At 44.3% G+C, this 18,237-nt stretch overlaps 1 protein-coding gene across 5 annotated transcripts in view; it reads left to right on the plus strand.

Annotated features, from left to right (window-relative positions):
* Positions 1 to 18,237, plus strand: part of Prom1 (prominin 1) — a 95,492-nt gene that overhangs the window by 18,873 nt on the left and 58,382 nt on the right. The gene's annotated exons all lie outside the window — the stretch shown is intronic.

The raw sequence follows: 18,237 nt of genomic DNA on the forward strand, positions 1-18,237 counted from the left end.
GGGGTACTGATGAGTAACCAAGCTGAGCTTGTTGGGGCTGCCAGGGCCTTGACTCTGATAACCCCGGTGACAGGGATAGCTTTTTTTTTTTTAACTTTTATTAATTACACTTTATTCACTTTGTATCGCCTCATAAACCCCTCCCTCTTCCCCTCCCAATCCTACCTTCCCTCTTCCTTCTTCACCTGTGCCCTTCCCCAAGTCCACTGATAGGGGAAGTCCCCCTCTCCTTCCTTCTGATCTTAGTCTATCAGATCTCACAGAGATAGCTTTTAAATGGAAATTTATCACTGTTTATTCAGTCTTTTTTTTTAATTTTTAATATTTTAAGACAGTGTCTCCCTTTGTGGCCCAGGCTGGTCTTAAATTTTCTCCTGTCTTAGTTATGTTTCTACTGCTGTAATAAAACAATCAAGGCAATTTATAAAAGAACGTGAGTAATCGGGCTTATAGCTCTAGAGGGTTAGAGTCCATGATGGTGAAGCAAACACATGGCAGCAGGAAGAGATGAAAGGCCACATCTTTTTTATCTTCTTTTTACAATTTCTATAGAAGGGATTTTTTTGTGGACAGGCTCAGGGGAGAGAGGGCAGGGCGCCCCAGAGAGAACTGAAGAGGAATAAGAGGAGTAAAAGGAGAGCCCACATCTCGATCAAAGCAGGAGTCAAAGAATGCACACTGGGGATGGCACAAATCTTTTGAAATGCAAAAGCCCACACCAGTGACACACCTTCTCCAACAAGTCCTCCTAATCCTTCCTAAACAGTTACAGCCACTGGGTCTAAGTATTCAAACATATGAGTCTTTGGGGACCATTCTCATCCAAATCACAACTATGTATCTCAGGCTGGTCTTGAACTTTTGATCCTCCTGCCTCTGTTTTCTAATTCCAATCCTATGCCACCTTAACTAGCTCAGTCGAGTCCGGTTTTTCCTAATACTTTCTAATTTTAGAAGTTTAGTTTCTTTTTATAACATTGATTTGTATCTATTTCAATTTAATTCTTATTTCTAAATAAGTACAGTTAAATTGATCCCCCCCCCAACCCACTCCGAGACCATTTGGACTTTATCCTGTAGATATTGAAATGTGGTGTGGTATTCTTATTTTTTTCTAGTAGTTTCATTATTTCAGTTTTGTTCATCCCTTTTGCCTAGTTATGACCAGTGACATTTGAGTAACTTTAACTCTACTAAAAAGTTTTGATAAATTATGTATAGTCTATTCATTTTAAAATGTTGATGTCTTCAACCTCGGATCCTGAGGTACATACAGGCTTTGTTGTCAACCATGAGCTATGTGTGAACTCAAATGACTCTCTATGCATTTGCCTCTCCCTGCTGCGCTCTGAAACTCTATGTGAAACTTGTCTTAGGATATCGTTGAGACAAGATATCCTGAACAAGAAAACAAATCAAGCAAACAGAAGTGGCTTCTTTCCAATCTTTAGTTTTTCTTAACCAGTTACCTCGAGCAGTTCCAGGTGTCTGGTTCTGAGAAACTAGAGAGCAGTATCCCCTTTAGCCCCCCAGACTTTTCTGTGGTAGCTTTTTCACATATTTCTTTTCCAGCTGATTTCGTGGATGGGTGTTCCAGGGGTGGGAAGTGTCTGCCTGCATGGGACTCCCAGGTTTGCTTAGGTGCCTAACCTGACTCTTTTGCATTTTCCTTTCTTTCTTTCCCAGTTGACTCTGGGATCCCAAATACGAGGTGATGGTCTATTCATATTTGATCTTTCTGTAGCAGGAATTTGTAAGCTCCTGGTTCATGGCCTTACAGTCTCTCAATGTGATGTTGCTACTGCTTAAATGTGACAGGTATATTGATTGAGCCAAGGGCTCCCTTTGTACGGTCTGGATGATCGGGGAAGAGGAGGTTGTGTGTGTTTTAATATCCTCTTAGGAGCTGGCTGACCCAGAAGCTCTCAGCCTAATGAGATTTGGACATTAGTGTCTGGAGGGTAATTGAGTGAGACATGTTGAGGGTGATGCTGAGGCTTACTGACACTGTTTTTCTTTTCTTTTTTCTTTTTAACTGCCACCCCAAATACAACTTCTGTGTGGAAATAAAGCCAAGCAGAAATGAGTATGTGCTTCTGACACTCAAGCCAAATCAAGTTCCCCTGACTTGGGAAATGACCGCTTCCCAAGTCCATAATACAGCTACAGGGTGGCCCAGTTTTGCTGCAGGCTCGTTCACTCACATGGAAATGTGTCCCATCAGCCCCCTTCCCTCTGGCAGAACGATCTTCCTCCAGCTGAGGCTGTCACTCACCTAGATCATGGCCCAGGTGGGCCTTCAACAGGTGTAGCAGAAACTATGATGGTTATACCATCTGGCCTCCCCGCTGTTCCTGAGACTGGCTGAGCAGTCCCCTGCCTCAGGCGTTCCCGTATTTCCCTTTGAACCACTCTATTGGATGGTTTATTTCTCATTTCCCTCCAATCTTTGTTCAGATTTCATCTCTTCAGACCATCACCCCACTCTCCTTCCTTTATTTTTTTCTTCATTTCATGCACCCTAATAGCACAACAGTACTTACTCCCTTATCTGGGGTTTTATTTTCTTTGGTTTCAGTGACCCATGTTCTAAAATTTTAATTGAAAATTTCACATATAAACAAGTCACAAACTTTCAGATTGTGTGTTGTTCAGAGTAGTATGATAAAATCTCATCCAGCCTTTCATCCTGCCCAGGACATGACCCATCCCTTTATCCAGAGTATCCGTGCTGTAAAATATACTGGCCTGTTGGCCATCTCTGACATTTATTGGTGTGGTGTTGGACAATGCTTATGTCAAGTAACCCTTGTTTTCCTAAATAATGGCTCTGAAACACAAGACTAGGGATGCTGGTGGTTTTGTTGCAGTAAAGTGTAATAGTTCTAATTGTATTATCATTTACACTTCATCTCTTGCTGTGCCTAATTTATAATGAGATTGTATGTAGTGAAAACAAAAACAAATCAGTATTATATCTAGGGTTTGGTACTATATACAGTTTTAGGCATCCACTGGGGGTCTTAAAGCATATTCCTGGGGGGGGGGAGGGACAACACCTTTTAGAGTATTTGTCCATTTTATGTCTCAGAATCTAAGCATCTGGCTGGGAGGGTTCTACTGACTTTGTTCATTTTACTTTATAGTACTGTATTTGTTAGGAAATGTGTGCCTGTAGAGGTTACACTCGGGTCCACAAATCACACCACGAGATTGGTTCCACGTGGGAGGTTTATTAAAGGAAGGGGGTTACAGAGAGAGGGAGAGAGAAAAGAAGAGTCAGGGAGCGGAAGAGGAAGAAGAGAGAGAGAGAGAGAGAGCAGGGAGGGCTCCAGTTCTCTTATAGGGTGATCAAGGGCATGCGCAGGTAATTCCAGGTGGTCAGGGTGTCTTCACAAATGCCTGATAACCGGTCTATGGGGCTGGCCATAGAAGTGCCTGCTTACTGATTCCAACAGTATTCCCAGAGCCTGGAATGGTATTTATTGAGAGCTAGAGTTTATTGAGAGCTCAGAAAACATAATACTGGATGCTTGGTAAACATTTGCTGGCCTCTGCTCACATCTGAGTCTGGCTCCAGCCATCCTGTCTCAGCTTGCTGGACTGCAGTCACTCTGGCCTTTTAATTTCCAGAAACGGTCTGAGCTCCTTCCTGACACTGGGGCCTCTGCACGAGCCCAGCCTTCTGTACAAATGTATTCCCCTTGGCTGGTGGGTATTTTCTTGCAGAGCTGGGGTAGACAGGTAAAGTGTGTCCAGGTGGCAGAGTTGGAATTTTTTCTGGGAACAGTCAGCTGCTGGATGCAATTAGGAGAAAACAGAGTACCTCAAACCTTTGAAGCCAGCTCTCCAGGAACCCACTTGCATTCCTCCTCCTCCTCCTCCTCTTTTGCATCTTCATGTGACTCCCCCCTCCACCAGTCTTGTTCTCAGGGAACCAGGCTGGAATCACAGGAAAACTGACACGCGCACACACACACACACACACACACACACACACACACACACACACACACACTTCAGTTTTACACCAGGGTTATGCATGCATTTGACTTTTCTTTGCATTCAGTTACTTCTTTCCAGTGTGGTTATTAGTCATGAGCCTTTTTCAAAGGCTTTGAAAGATTTGCAGTCCAGCAGAAGGTCTGCAGTGCTTTACGCTACCCCTAAAGCGTGGTGTGCTGAACTCTAAACTGTATGCACTGATTGTAACACACATTTCTGACAACTATTGGGGGGGGGACATTTCCCTCAGTCACTAGTTTCCCCTTTTTGAGGGGTTTGTCTGTTAAAGGGGTTTTTCTTTTCTCCAGAGGCCTTGGTTTTGTTTTCCTTTCCATTTGTTTACATGATTCCTCTAAGGCAAAGTCGTGTATAAAACTTTGTGCCTCGCCTGTTCCCTGGGAGCGGACACTAATTAGCTCACTTGGTGTGGGAGAAATTGTCTTAAGGGGGTGGGGTGGGAGTGTGAGTGCAAACATTCGGTTGCTTTCTTTTACAGAGAGCGCTAGGCCCTGGGAGACGAAGCTTGCTTACTTAGGACCCTATCATTAATGTCACCTAATGGGGCAAGCTGGCAGAAAGAGGACCAGTGGTGTGAGGGGGTGAGGTGTGGAGGTGTGGATGGGGGATGTTGGGCACAGAGAGGCAGGTTGTCTCTGGTGGCATTCCCAGTTGAATTCCTGATGCTTGGAATACAGTGGAAACTTCTGTTTAATTGAAATGCTTTGTTGGCTACAGAAGGCCAGTGCTAAATCCTTTTGCTTGCAATGTTATTAACCTCAGGCACAGCGGACCTATCACTTTATTCCCATTTTACAGAAAGTGGATGTTCCAATAAAATACACAGAAACAAACAAGAAAGGCTTCACTTGTAGATAACTGTGTACATTTGGTCTGCAGTTTTTCAAACTACCGTGTTTTGGTTTAAAAAGGTTAAATCATACCATATTCCCATATTCCCACATAGAATGCAAATCAAGATATGATGTAGAAAGCCCCCCCCTCCGATATGATATCTAAATCCATCAAGTTTTACTTGAAGACATTTACCCACAGGTCTCCCTGTATGTAGATTATCTAAAACTGTTTGCACTTGGGGATTAACGATAAAAAAATAATTATTGTTGTTATTATCATTATCATCATCATCATTATTATTATATAAAACTTAGAAGAAAAAAAAAAAACCAAAAACCCCAAGTGCTCCACATTTTCAAGCCAGCCTAAGAGCACACATTTAGAGGTGTACAGAAATCAGGTTATAACTGATGCTGAATGCCTGCGGGTCTTCGTGTTCAATGGTGATTTGCAGTTATGTTTTAAGCATGTAAGAAGCTTTTGGTTATTCTTCCCATGAACCTCTGTGGCTTGACTCCGGAGCTTAATAAGGAATCTAAGGAGAAAGACATAAAGAAACAAAATGAAAGAAAACTTAAATTTTAGGTACCATGCTTATATTTCTAGATTTTTGTTGTTGTTGTTCTCAAGGAAAATACCCCCACTTACACAGATGCTACTCGGATATCATTCACATGTCCTGTGTAGGGCCTGCAAGCTCTATGGAGCACTTGGCACAGGTGCATAGCCCTGGGTTGGGGCTACGGGATTTAGTGGGAGAGAGACCATTTTCTTACGGACTAAACAGTTTCAATGATGGCAGAAACAAGATGTGTTGATGCTGCCTAAGCAGCAATGTAAGACAGGGGATTGTGAAATGACACACATGAGTAATGAGTTATAAGCATTTGATGTTAGAGGCGTCAGCCGAGCACCTTAGCTTAGAAGAACAGGAAGCGCATAATCGGCAGAAGTGTAGCCTCAGCAAGCCTTGGAGGGGCAATAGCTGGCCTGTTTCAGAGCCCAGATGTGGCTGATTACAGGGGCTTTGAAGGGCTTAGCTGCCAAGGTGTTATATTTTTAATGATGTTAAATACTCTACCAGGCTGTACCAAGTACACAACACAAAAAGTCAGACCTGAAATTCGAATTCAGAGTTACTCAGATACAGTGACTGTAGAGTCTGTTGTATGCAGTGACGTAGTTTACGAGGGAACGAAAGTGCTGGCAATGATTAAGTCAGGACAGTGACTCTAAACCAGGACTGTCTGCACAAGTCAAGTTATAACTCTGCTTTTTATGCGTGCTCCCCCCACAAATTCTGTCCTCCCTTGGATTTGAGTTTGCAAGATAGGGTCACAACTCGTAGAGGGTGTGTACAAAGCTTCATGTAGATTGATGTATATATGAGCAGTATGTGGAGTACAGGGGAGAGGAAAAGCCAAAGGAACGGTTAGCAGGTGACTGCATTAAGTCAGCCCACTTTGATAAAGTCTGAACTGGATGACACAGTCCAAGTTTCAAGCTTCCCCCAGAGTAAGAACACAATACCACTTGCCTAGCTGGGAAATGCCCTGGAGTTTCATGGTTGTCTCATTTAGGTTTACAGCCTTGTTTTGCCCTCCCATTTATCTTTGCTGAAGCACCTGAGGCAAACCCAAGTTTCACCTTTCAACCACAACAGTCGCTTTGAAAGAATGTGTGGTTTTGTATTGTCACTAACAGGCCAGCCCCTTCAATAAGAACTGAGTTTTGCTTATTCATTTTCACACCCATGTTTTCTCAGTTAGCTTTCCACCGGTCCCCTCTCTGTGTTGGATCAGAAGCCAGCAGGCAATGAAGGAAGCCATAAAAGAAAGTCAGAAAGTTATGATCCTGATCAAACAGGAGGCCCGCCTCAGAGGCTCTCTCGGGTGCTGAGAGCAGAGCTTGGAGGAGCATATTGGCCACTTCTTCTTCCCTGGGACAGCCTCCCTGACATAAGCAATGTAAAGGAAGAGAAATATATTTGGGCTCATAGTTCAGCCCTATACCATGCAGGAAGGCAAGGTGGCAGGACCCGGTCCTCTCGGTGGGCACCAGGTGGCTGCTTGCTCACATTCTGACAGATCGGGAGGCATAGACAAGAATGACAGAGCTTCACCTTTCTTTTCTTTTCTTCTTTTTTTCATTCAATTTCGTTCAGACAGGGATACCAGCACAAGCTATGGTGCTACTAATGTCCATGGTAGGTCTTCTTCCACAGATAATCCTTTCTAGAAAATTCCAAGGACACTGATGTATTAGGTGTCTATAAACCCAATTACCCATCACAGAACAGGGAAAGTGACTGCAGGGGAGGGTTGAGGCCCAAGACTTTGTTTTCTTTTGACCCTGTACTCTAATATTAAGGCTTTAGCAGCTTTGCAAACAATGGCTCCGATGGGCACTGGGACCAGGACCCCTTGTTGGGATAGTTTGGCACGCAGCTTAACGCTCCAGTGTACATCTCAGAAGTCATTCTCCTGTGCAAACAAAGGGAAACAGGACTCCCAGTGCACTGAACATGACATTAGCACTTCCACCAGCCACGCAGGCCCTACTTATTTTTCTTGAAAATTTCCCTATAATGCCTTTACAGTTTTACTCCCAAATGAAGCGTTTTGAAATGGTAATGCTATATTGTGTTCCCCTGTGGCACCACGTCAGGAGGCGCAAGGGTGAAATTAAGGTTGATATTTGGTTAAGATATATATACACATTCACATTTTTATTTATTGAGAGAGTGTGTGTTTGTGTGTGTGTGTGTGTGTACATGCACATGTGCTCTCATACACGCACAAGTGGAGGTCAGAAGTGGTTCTTTCCTTCCACTGTGTGGCTCATGGGGATTGAACTCAGGTAATCAGGTTTGGAGGTAAGGCAAGTGCCTTTACTCTTTAAAAATATTTATACCTTTTTTTTTTTTTTTTTTTGCGGAGTGTGATGGCTCATGTCTTTAATTTCAGCAGAGGCAGATGAATCTCTGTGAGTTAGAGGCTAACCTGGTCTTTACAGTAAGTTCTAAGTCAGCCAGGGTTACACAGTGAAACCTGACCCTAAAGAGAGAGAGTCGGGCCTGGTGGCCCACACTTTTAATCCTAGCATTTGGGAGCAAAGGCAGGTGGATCTCTGAGTTTGAGGCCAATCTGATCTACAGAGAAAGTTTCAGGACAGCCAGGACTATACAGAGAGACGTAATCTCAAACAATTACATCTATTTATCTATCTACTATAGTTTTGTCTTCAAAAACTTCCATATCCTATCCTGTTCTATTCTCCAACAAGTCATTCATCTTAGGGTCTGTAGCTTTCTGTTGCTTTAATCAATCCTCACTGATACCCATTGGGTCTTGATTGTCACCTGTAGTCTGACATGATCAAAAGCTTGGTCCTAGGGTAGAAAATGATGAAGGCTTTACCAGTCGGGGCTGACACTGGTGGTCACTGGTGGTCATGACCAGAAGGGACAGTGGGACCTGGCTCTTCCCTTTCTTCTCTGTTCTGTGCGGTGACTGCTTTGCTCTGTCATGGTCCCTGCCTCAGTGTGCTGCCTTGTCACACCTACAAAGCTGTAGCCTCACTTTGGACTGCAACTGCCGTGTGAGGCAGAACAAAGCCTGTTTCTCTCTTAGGCTGTCCCCATAAGTACTTCATATCTTAGTAGAAAACTGAACTGCCCAGTTGCTGTTGTGGATGTAAAGAGGCGATTTTCCACTTTCCTGCTTTTCTGTTGTCTTGAATGTTCTAGTACTGTGCCACAGGAATGGGGAAAACCTCAAACCTCAGTGAAGAATTTCATGATGACTGTGAGTATTCTAAGCAGGGCTCAGGATTCTGGAGTCTGTGAAAGCGAAGTGAAGGAGGCTGGAAGCCTAGAGCTGTGGAAACCACAGGATAGAAAAGGCCATGTGTGTCTGGTGTTCCAGGAGGCCCTCTCAGGCTTGGACACCTCAGCCACTGACAGACTCTGGGATCACATACCATTTCTTTTCATCCTCATACATTTCCATCCCACAGCTAGGACACAGGCCTGGTGGACTGATAGCATCCTACTGAAGGTGGCTCACCCATGCTGACACACAAAGCAGGTGCTGGAGGGAGTAGTGGGAGGAATTTGTTTAGGTGCTGGCTCATGAAGTGGAACTTCAGAAGTCTATTGGCTTGTCTGGGGCAAGAATCATCTCATCTCTGATGACCTCCGTGTGTCTTGTCAAGTCAGCCACAGTGGCTTTGCTGTTGGTCATAAGAAAGAAGCTTGTCTGACTCTGAGTACATCCTGACGAAGATTTACATCTTCCGTTATCATCCTCCCTTATCATCTTTTTTAAGTAAAAAAGTTTACATACTTACTTCTTCATTTTTTGCATTATTAATTATTAATTAATAATAATAATTAATTAGTTATTAATTGCAATTGAGGAATGGGAAGCAGAGACAAGATGCCTTAAATTAGGATAATGACAAATGACCAATACAATAATGTCCTAATATTTTTATATGATTAACTTGATACAGTAAAATGACTTTGAAAAACATTTATGTAGCAGAGATTTGCTACATACTACTGAGCTTACTTTGTGTTGCAGAGCACCAGAGTAAAGAAATGCTTCATCCTGCCTTCCATATTGATTCTCTTATGTCAGTGGAAAGTTTACCACAGTGATGTGTCATTCAGAATCCAGAGCAGTCAACAGTCTCTATTCTCTGTCTCAGTCTCTTTTTTCTTTTGTTTGTGCTGAGATGCAGATAATTCCCAGAATCCTTCAGAGCTCAGGGACTGATGGAATCACTAAAAAGCATGACTGTACCAATGCACTGCAGAAGACTAAGATGTTCAGGTTCACCCATGTCCTTAGATTATCTGCTTTACCTGACAGAATTCAGGTTCATGTATGTGCTTAAGCATCAGTTTTCTTTGAACTCTTACTCAGTTTCTGTTCTTGGATTGAAAAGAATATTTGTTCATATGTAGGATTTAGTTTACTATTACAGCTTTCCTCAAATGCTTTTATCCTTAACTTCCACACCGACACACTCTTGGGCCTCTGCACCTGTCCATTACTGCTTCATTTCAGGCTGCTTTCTCACTCTTTCTTGAAAGTTAGAGTAACTGAGAGAGCAATTGTCAGCCTTCCTCATGGTTATTAACTTCTGCTTTCGGTGAGTTCTCTCTGGCTCATCTCAGAAGCCTCTCTTTGCAAACTCAACTCTATATTCCAAGTTATTAATATCTCCATTTGGTCCTAAATATAATAAAAATACAATTATCGAAGTAAAAACATACATTACTCTTCTGACCTTTTGTTTAAACTGATCCCTTCTAAACTTTACTTCAGGTGGTATCTTCAGTCATCTAGCTAAATTATTATGAACTCAAGGAAATTTTTTCTTTTTTAATTTTTTTAAAATTATTATCATTTATTACAATTTATTCAATTTGTATCCTAGCTGTGTCCCCCTCCCTCATCTCCTCCCAATCCCACTCTCCCTCCCTCTTCTTCCCCATACACCTCCCCTAGTCCACTGATAGGTGAGGTCCTCCTCCCCTTCTATTTGACCCTAGCCTATCAGGTCTCATCAGGACTGGTTGCATTGTCTTCCTCTGTGGCCTAGCAAAGCTGCTCCCCGCAGGGGGAGGTGAACAGAGAGCCTGTCACTGGTTCATGCCAGAGAAAGCCCCTGCTCCCCTTATTAGGGAACCTACTTGGAGACTGAGTCTATAGGCTGCATCTGAGCCAGGGGTTTAGGTCCTCTCCAGGCATTGTCCTTGGTTTGGGTATCATTCTCTTGAGGGCCTCAGGGCTCAGGTTTTTGTTGTTGTTGTTGTTTCTTTGTTTGTTTGTTTGTTTTGGCTCTGTTAGTATTCTTTTGGAGCGCCTGTCCCCTGCCATTGTATGTGTGAGGGTCTTTTAGGCTGGAAGAGGAGGTCACGTACTCAGCAGTCTAATGGAATCTGTAAATAAAGAACCAGACTAGGGCCTTGAAGAGAACAGTACCCCAACCAAGGACAGTGCATGGAAAGGACCTAAAATCCAGGCTCAGATGTATCCCAGAGGCTGTCTCCCAAGTAAGGGGAGCAGGGACTTTCTCTGACATGAACTCAGTGGCTGGCTCTTTGATCATCTCCCCCTGAGGGAGTGCAGCCTTACCAGTCCACAGAGGAAAACAATGCATCCAGTCTTGATGAGACCTGATAGGCTAGGGCCAAGTCGAAGGGGAGGAGGACCTCCTTGTCAGTGGACTAGGGGAGGGGCATAGGGGGAGAAAAGGGAGAGAGGGTGGGATTGGGAAGTGATGAGGAAGGGGACCACAGCCTGGATACAAATTGAATAAACTGAATGAAAGATAATAATAATTAAAAGAACAAAACCCCAGAAGAACCAGATCTAAAGCCCAAATCTATCCCCTCCAAGTCTCATGCTCTGACTGGTTGTGAACAGATGTTGGACAACAGTTATCTTGGGCTGAAAAGCTCAGAGAACTGTCTCTCTGGAATCTTGGACAGCTGCTTCAACCATCACCACTGCCAGCTCTGGGACGTTGACTAGGGTCAGATACTATCCCAGGTGCTTTACACATTTTTGTTATAGATGTTGAGAGTAATCCTGCCCGGAAATTACTACCTCCTTTTCCACAGATGAAACCGAAGCACAGAAAATGGCCCTCCTTCCGCATGCACAGAGTATTAGCCGTAGAAGAGGGAGTTGGAATCCACACAAGGAGCACAGTGGAAAGAGCTGTGGGTGCCAGTACTAAGTCCGCCCTGACTGTGAGTTTGGGTTCCCAGCAATGGTTCACTAATTGATCGCAGGCAACTTCTCCAGCTACGAGGAGCCTCAACGTCATCTGCAAGGTTGCAGGGAGGCTACTGAGAGAAGGCCGCTGTCACTTGAGATCTGTCTGCTAACAGTCATCCACTCTTCTCCCACCTTAACACACTCTGTCTCTAGGAGGCCGTTTTCTCTGTCAAGCCTTTGTTGAATATGACAAAAAGGATGCACTTGATTCACAGTACGATGACTCTGTCATAAGATTATGTGGTCTCTGGGGAAGATCAAACACAGAACTGAAAACACATGTCTTTGAGAGGTCCTCCAGACATATTTTCCCCATGAAGAGCAGCAACAGTGGCTGGATGAGGAATTATCTGCTCCAGGGATGTTTTAGAAGAGGACGCACACATGGGGATTCATGAGTACATTTGTAGTGGTCCCTAACTTCCTCATCCTGTCTCACCACGGGCTGCTGTGCTGGAGCCCCATACAGCAACACTGAGGAGGAGCCAGCTCCCTTTCAGCTCCTTCATAAATTGCATAGGGCCCCTCAGTCCTTTCTGCTTATCTGAGAGGTAGCCTTCTTAAGGCTTCCCACGTCCAGGAGACACCAGAAACCTTCCAAAGGCCTGTAGAACCTCACAGCGTCCTTTGAAGGAGGTAGAAATGACTGAAAGGTAGCCCAGTGACAACCTGGCTTGGGTCAGGTAGCATGCAGAGTGGGTCCAGGTACAGTAAATGAATTGGTGTGAACACATGTTTGGCAGAAGCACAAAAGGGCCAGATTGGTTCCAGCTGATTTCACAAGCAGAACTTCCTCTATAGCCATTTTTCTTCATTATTCATTGAACTGACTAGGTGTCAACTTGACATTAGCCAGAGCCATCTGAGAGGAGGGAACCTCAATTGAGAAAATGCCTCCCTAAGATCCGGCTGCAGACAAACCTGTAGGATATTTTCTTAATTAGTGATTGATGGGGAGGGCCTAGTCTCTTATGTGGCTGGGTGCCACCCCTGGGCTGGTGGTCCTGGGTTCCGTGAAAAAGCTGCCTGAGTAAGCAATGGGGAGCAAGACAATAAACAGCACTCCTCCGTGGCCTCAGCGTCAACTCCTGCCTCTAGATCCTTGCCAGGTTTGAGTTTCCGCCTCGGCTTCCCTCAGTGCACTGTGATCAGGATTATATAAGCCAAATAAACCCTTTTCTCCACAACTTGCTTTGGGCCATGGTGTTTTACTGCAGCAAGAGTAACTCTGAGCTATTCATCTGGAGAGTAAGTAGAGTACCTTGGTTAATCTAGTAAAGCCAATGTGCAGCCGGGAGAGAAGAATTAAATGTGGTCATGAGCTAACAAGAGGAAGAAAAAGAATCAGAAGTTGTTGGCACCCTCCCACTCCCATTCTTCACCCCCATTGTTCAGACTGCTTCGACCTCCTTAGCTGAAGTTCCTTCCCCAGCCTCCTGAGTGCCAGGTCTACAGGTCTGTCTTGTTGCACGCCATTGTATTTCAGAGAAAGGGAAAGAGGCTCTCCCTGACTCATGTGATTATGAACTTTGAAGTGGGCATATACATTTGATAAGTCTGATGAGCCTGACTTGGCTTCCAAACGTCGGAACCATCAGTTTCTTGATTCAAAAGCGAACCACAGGTTTAGTTAGGTTGATATTGAGATCCATTTGGTCTCACCCAGACATTTCCTTACACAAAGCTGCAGAGTCCTGGCGGCCTACAGCAGAGATTTAGACCTGATCACTTTAGCCATACCAGCCGTAGGAAGCAGAAGTCCAGTATCAGACCATTGCTAGTGATGGCAGTCACACCTTTCAGAAGTGCTGGAGAATGGCATTGACACCATCATCATCATCAAGTTCAGCTCTCTTTAGACTTGGCCATCCACTGCCACCCTCGAATGGCCCAAGACCTGGCTGCTGCCCTTGGCTTGGCATGGAGAAATCACACTGTCAAAAGATCAGCCTGATTGCTAAGAGCACTTGTCTGCCTTCCAGAGGACCCTCATTTGATTCCCAGCACTTGAATGGCAGCTTGCAACCATCTCTAACCGCAGTTCCAGGGGGTCCAGTGCCTTTTTTTGGTCAACGTGGGCACTGCTTGCACACAGTTCACATACGTACAGACATACATATATACATACACACACATGGACATAACCAGATGACTACAAGTAGTTCTTCACAATGTTTGGTGATTAGGGTGGGAGAGTGTACAGATACTTTGGAAGGAAAGCATAACAGGCCGTAGCTTGTTTCAGTAAGGCTTGGTGATGCCATTTACCTCAGACTCCAATTTTTGTGATTTTTTTTGGGGGGGTTCGACTTTTTAAAACTACATGTGTGTGTACATGTGTGTTTATGTTTGTTTACCGTAGTACACATGTGGAGGTCAGAGGGCAACTTCAGGAGTTGTTTCCCCCCACCCACACCTCTACCATGTGGATCTCAGCAATCAAACTCAGGTTCGGTGGTAAGCGTCATGGTCTATGAAGCTGTTTTGTCACCACCCTCTTTTTTCCCTTTAAAGACATGGTCTCACTCTTTAGCCCAGTCTGTTATGCAGCCCATTGCCTAAGTCAGGATGGCCTCACGTCATTTTGCCTCAGCCTTCCAACTGCTGTGATTCCAGGCATGCGCCACGATGCTTGGCTCAATAAAAGTCATTTCCTTCTACAGGCTCAGTGTAGAGGGCAAGTGGCCTGGGGATTCTAGTTTGTCTCCTTGTGGTTCTGCCATGCCTCGGGGTTCAGAAGTTTCTATGAATCAGCCATAACTGGACAGAGGTAGAGAATGTGGACATTGACAAAGGCTGTGGGAGGACATGGAAGCTAGGCCTGGCAATGGCACACATACATAACATCTTTTCACATTCTTCAGTCACAAGCTTCTACCTCATGGCAAGGGACCTGGGGTACAGAGTCGGGGTGCGGGCCTAGGAAGAAGAGGCTACATAGTGACGCTGCCATGCTGCTGGGCCCTCATGCTCGGTGTCTTCTCCTAAAGAGCCAGGGAAGATAGAGCAGAGTGCTGAAGGTACCAGTGGTGGGAAACATATTGACACGCAGATGCAGTACGTCCAACACTAGGCTGTGCTGAACCTGTGTCTGGGGCAAAATACCCTTGGCCTTCCCTTTTTCACCACAGCAGTACTTCCAGGAAGTTAACCTCTGGGAGGCTGGGGCAGGACTGGGCGTTTGACAGCCTTGTGCCTGCAAGGCGGGTGTTCTATGCTGAGCTGTATCCCCAGCCGCCTTGCAGTTTTTACTTTGAGACAATTATTGTGAAGAGATACCAAGACCGTGGCAACTCTCATACAGAAAACCATTAATTTGGCGTTGGCTTACAGTTCAGAGGTTCAGCTCATTATTGTCATGGTGAAAAGCATGGTGGCATGCAGGCAGACATGGTGCTGGAGGAGGAGCTAAGCGTTCTTTATCTGGATTCACGGGCAGCAGGAATAGACAGTGACATACCTACTCCAGCAAGGCCACACCCCCTAACCTTGCCACTTCCTGTGAGCCTATGGGGGCCTTTTTTTTTTTTCAAACCACCATACCTACCAAGTTTGGAATTAAACTGGAGAAATGTTCACATTCATTTGCTAATTAACTTAATACTAACAATAATGAATGCCTTCCAAACCAGCATGATCTGTATGCCTGTAAAGCCAGATCTGATCGATGCAGGTGGGCTGATGCAGGAGGATTCACAGGAGTGCAAGGCAGGTCTGCACCGCAACACACTGTCTCAAAAAGTCCAAACCAATGTACCCAACTTTTCATGTATAACATAAAAGTGTTATATGTCATTAAAAAGTGAGAAAGATGACATTGAATTCTATGTTTTTATGGTTGTGAGCCTAGCCTTTAACAGCTGAGCTATCTCTCCAGCCCTCGTTGCTATAATTTTTGCAAATCTCTTTAATCTCTGGTTTAGTGGGAGTCATCAGCTTTCTTATATCTATGTCCCAGTTCAGCCTGTCACAGTAGTCGGCTCTGTTTGTAGACCCTGTGAGCTTCTGGGAATGCATGGATACATAATTAAAGACTCCCTTAGTCATTTCTGTAATTCTGGGTTTTTTTTCTTTGACATTACCCAAACTAGGTAGGTGCTCATCATTCTGTTCATTTTCAATGAATTTTTCATCTTTGATTTATCCAAATCCATTGGTCCATCTTCCACCTTGCCAGGAGGACTTTGTAACAGTTTATATTCTCACCTGGAAAGTGATTCACTGAGTTTTACAAGTCTTAAAACATCTTACAAGATGTTGGCATACCTCATTTAAAAGGTACTGTGTTTGTTTTATATGTATGAGTGTTTTGTCTGCAGGTGTCTGTGCCCCACTTATGTGCCTGTGGATGCTCACTTAATGCCATGAAGGCATTGGATCCCCTGGGCCTGAGGCTACAGATAGTTATGAAGCCCTATTGTGGGTGCTGGGATTTGAGCCAAGGTCCTCTGGAGGAGCAGCCAGTCCTATTAACTGCTGAGCTGTCTCTTCAGTCCCAACATACCTCATTTTTAATGTATCTACTAATCAGAACAGGCAGGCTAATTAATGGGAGCTTTGCAAAATTCAAATTTTGGCTTCAAAGCTCCATTTTCTCATTGGTAACATGTTCTGTTATTGGCTGTTTTGAAGCTGCAGTCTGTGCCCCTGAAATTTAGGACAAATCGCTACAAGACACCCCAAATAAGATCAAATGGTTTGTTACCCCAACCTTCTTTTAATAACAACCACAAATAAAAAAAAAAAGGTGTCCCATGAAAACATGAGTAGTTTTGCTGATAGCTGACTACTGGCATACTGTTTTAGCTTTTCTCAAGGGTTCATAGCATCATAGTGTGGTGTGCAGAAAAGAGCTTCCGGCACTCTCCATTTTCTTATGCACACTCATTGAAAGATATGGACTCACAGATCATGATTGAATAAATGTGACTTTCATGTTTTATCAAGAAGGCTTTTTTTGTGTTGTTGCACTTTGTGTTGAATGGTAACCACCTGGGACTATTAGCTACTGCTACTTTCTTTGTTCTAAGTCACCAGCCATCATCTGCTATGGTTTCTGCACTTCAGTACAAATGTCAATCTAGCAAAAGGGCAAATCACAACTTGCTTCATTCCAGTAGTCCTGGCCATATCCTGGGGACTCTAAGAGTGGAGCAAACTATACTTGGGGACCCTCTGGCTTAGTCTGCTAAGGACCCATCTTTGAGTATGCAGTTGGTCTCTCAGTGATTTATTTATTTATTAATAATGGAAAGTTGAGTGGATAATACATTGTCAAAACAGCAGTCTCCCATACTCTATTTGACACAGATTATGATCTGTGTTTTCCAAATAACAGCAATAACAGTAGTGTACACCTGACCTCAGGATACCAATTTATTGATTGGTATTAACACCCTAGCCCTACCCTCAGAGACTTGAGACTTATCCAACTCCTTTTGCCAGTGAGGGTGCTTGTGACCGTGAGTTATTAGACTCTAAGTAGGTGAGAGAGCTTGAGCTACCCCTCCCTCTCTGAGGCCTGTGTATGTGTATGTGTATGTGTATGTGTATGTGTATGTGTATGTGTATGTGTGAGGAGGCTGTGTGTGTGTTCCTGGGCGTGCATGCCCATGATTGTGCATGCACACAGGAGGCCAGTAGATAATCACTTCACCAGCTGCGCTGTCTCCCCACCTTCGGATCAATTCTCCAGGTGTTACGAATAGAAGTTGGGTCTTTGATTATGCTCTGCCCTGTTTTTGTGTGCCATGTCCCCTCTAAACTATACCAAGCCCAAGGAACATAACTTTTAAAACATATTTAAATATATAGATGACCATTAATATAAAAATTTTAGTCGATAACAGAATATTTTAGTGAGATTCTACCAGAACCCGAGTAATGTTTAGTGGCTGCAGGGGAGAGAGACTTCCTTCCCAGGTAGTGAGTGGGAAGGAAGGACTCAGCTTGCCAGAATTCCTAGTCCTGTTTCTGCAACATGATCTTTACACCATGGTTCAGGTCATATCTGTGCACAGGAAAAAGTTGTGTTTCAGAAACTCCTGAGAGGCGTGCATTTTGGAACATCTTTACTTTCCTGGGAGTCTTTTAGAGGTTGGTACAGGTCAGAGGGAAGCAGCACTCAGAACACTGAAGTGAAGCTTGGAAATGAGGGACAGTGAGGATTGCGATGGGAAAGAGCCTGGGCAGAAGGGAGACTTGGCTCTGGCTATCTCACCAACCACTGGGATTCTCTGGCAAGTCCCTCACTGTGCGGACCTCAGCTTCTCAAATCGTGCCTTGAGGAATCTTCAGAGGAGTCCTCGTCGTTTTCAGCCAATGTTTATCCTTTGAAAATCCCCTCAACTGAGCATGGGTGGAAAAGTAAACATTTTCCCGTTATTTCAGAGTTCTCACACACTGCAGAGAAACAGGAGGAGAGCTTTCTCACGTTAACTCATGCATCAGGCTGGCTTTTATGGCTCTTTTGTAAATATTGCAAGTGTTGGAAATACTTGGCGACATCAGGGCCAGCGGGGTGGTTCTGTGGGTAAGGGTACTTGTCATGAAGACCGGTGACCCAAGGGTGAGCTGCAGA

This window comes from Meriones unguiculatus, chromosome 12 (genome assembly GCF_030254825.1).
Source record: "Meriones unguiculatus strain TT.TT164.6M chromosome 12, Bangor_MerUng_6.1, whole genome shotgun sequence".
Classification (NCBI taxonomy): domain Eukaryota; kingdom Metazoa; phylum Chordata; class Mammalia; order Rodentia; family Muridae; genus Meriones; species Meriones unguiculatus.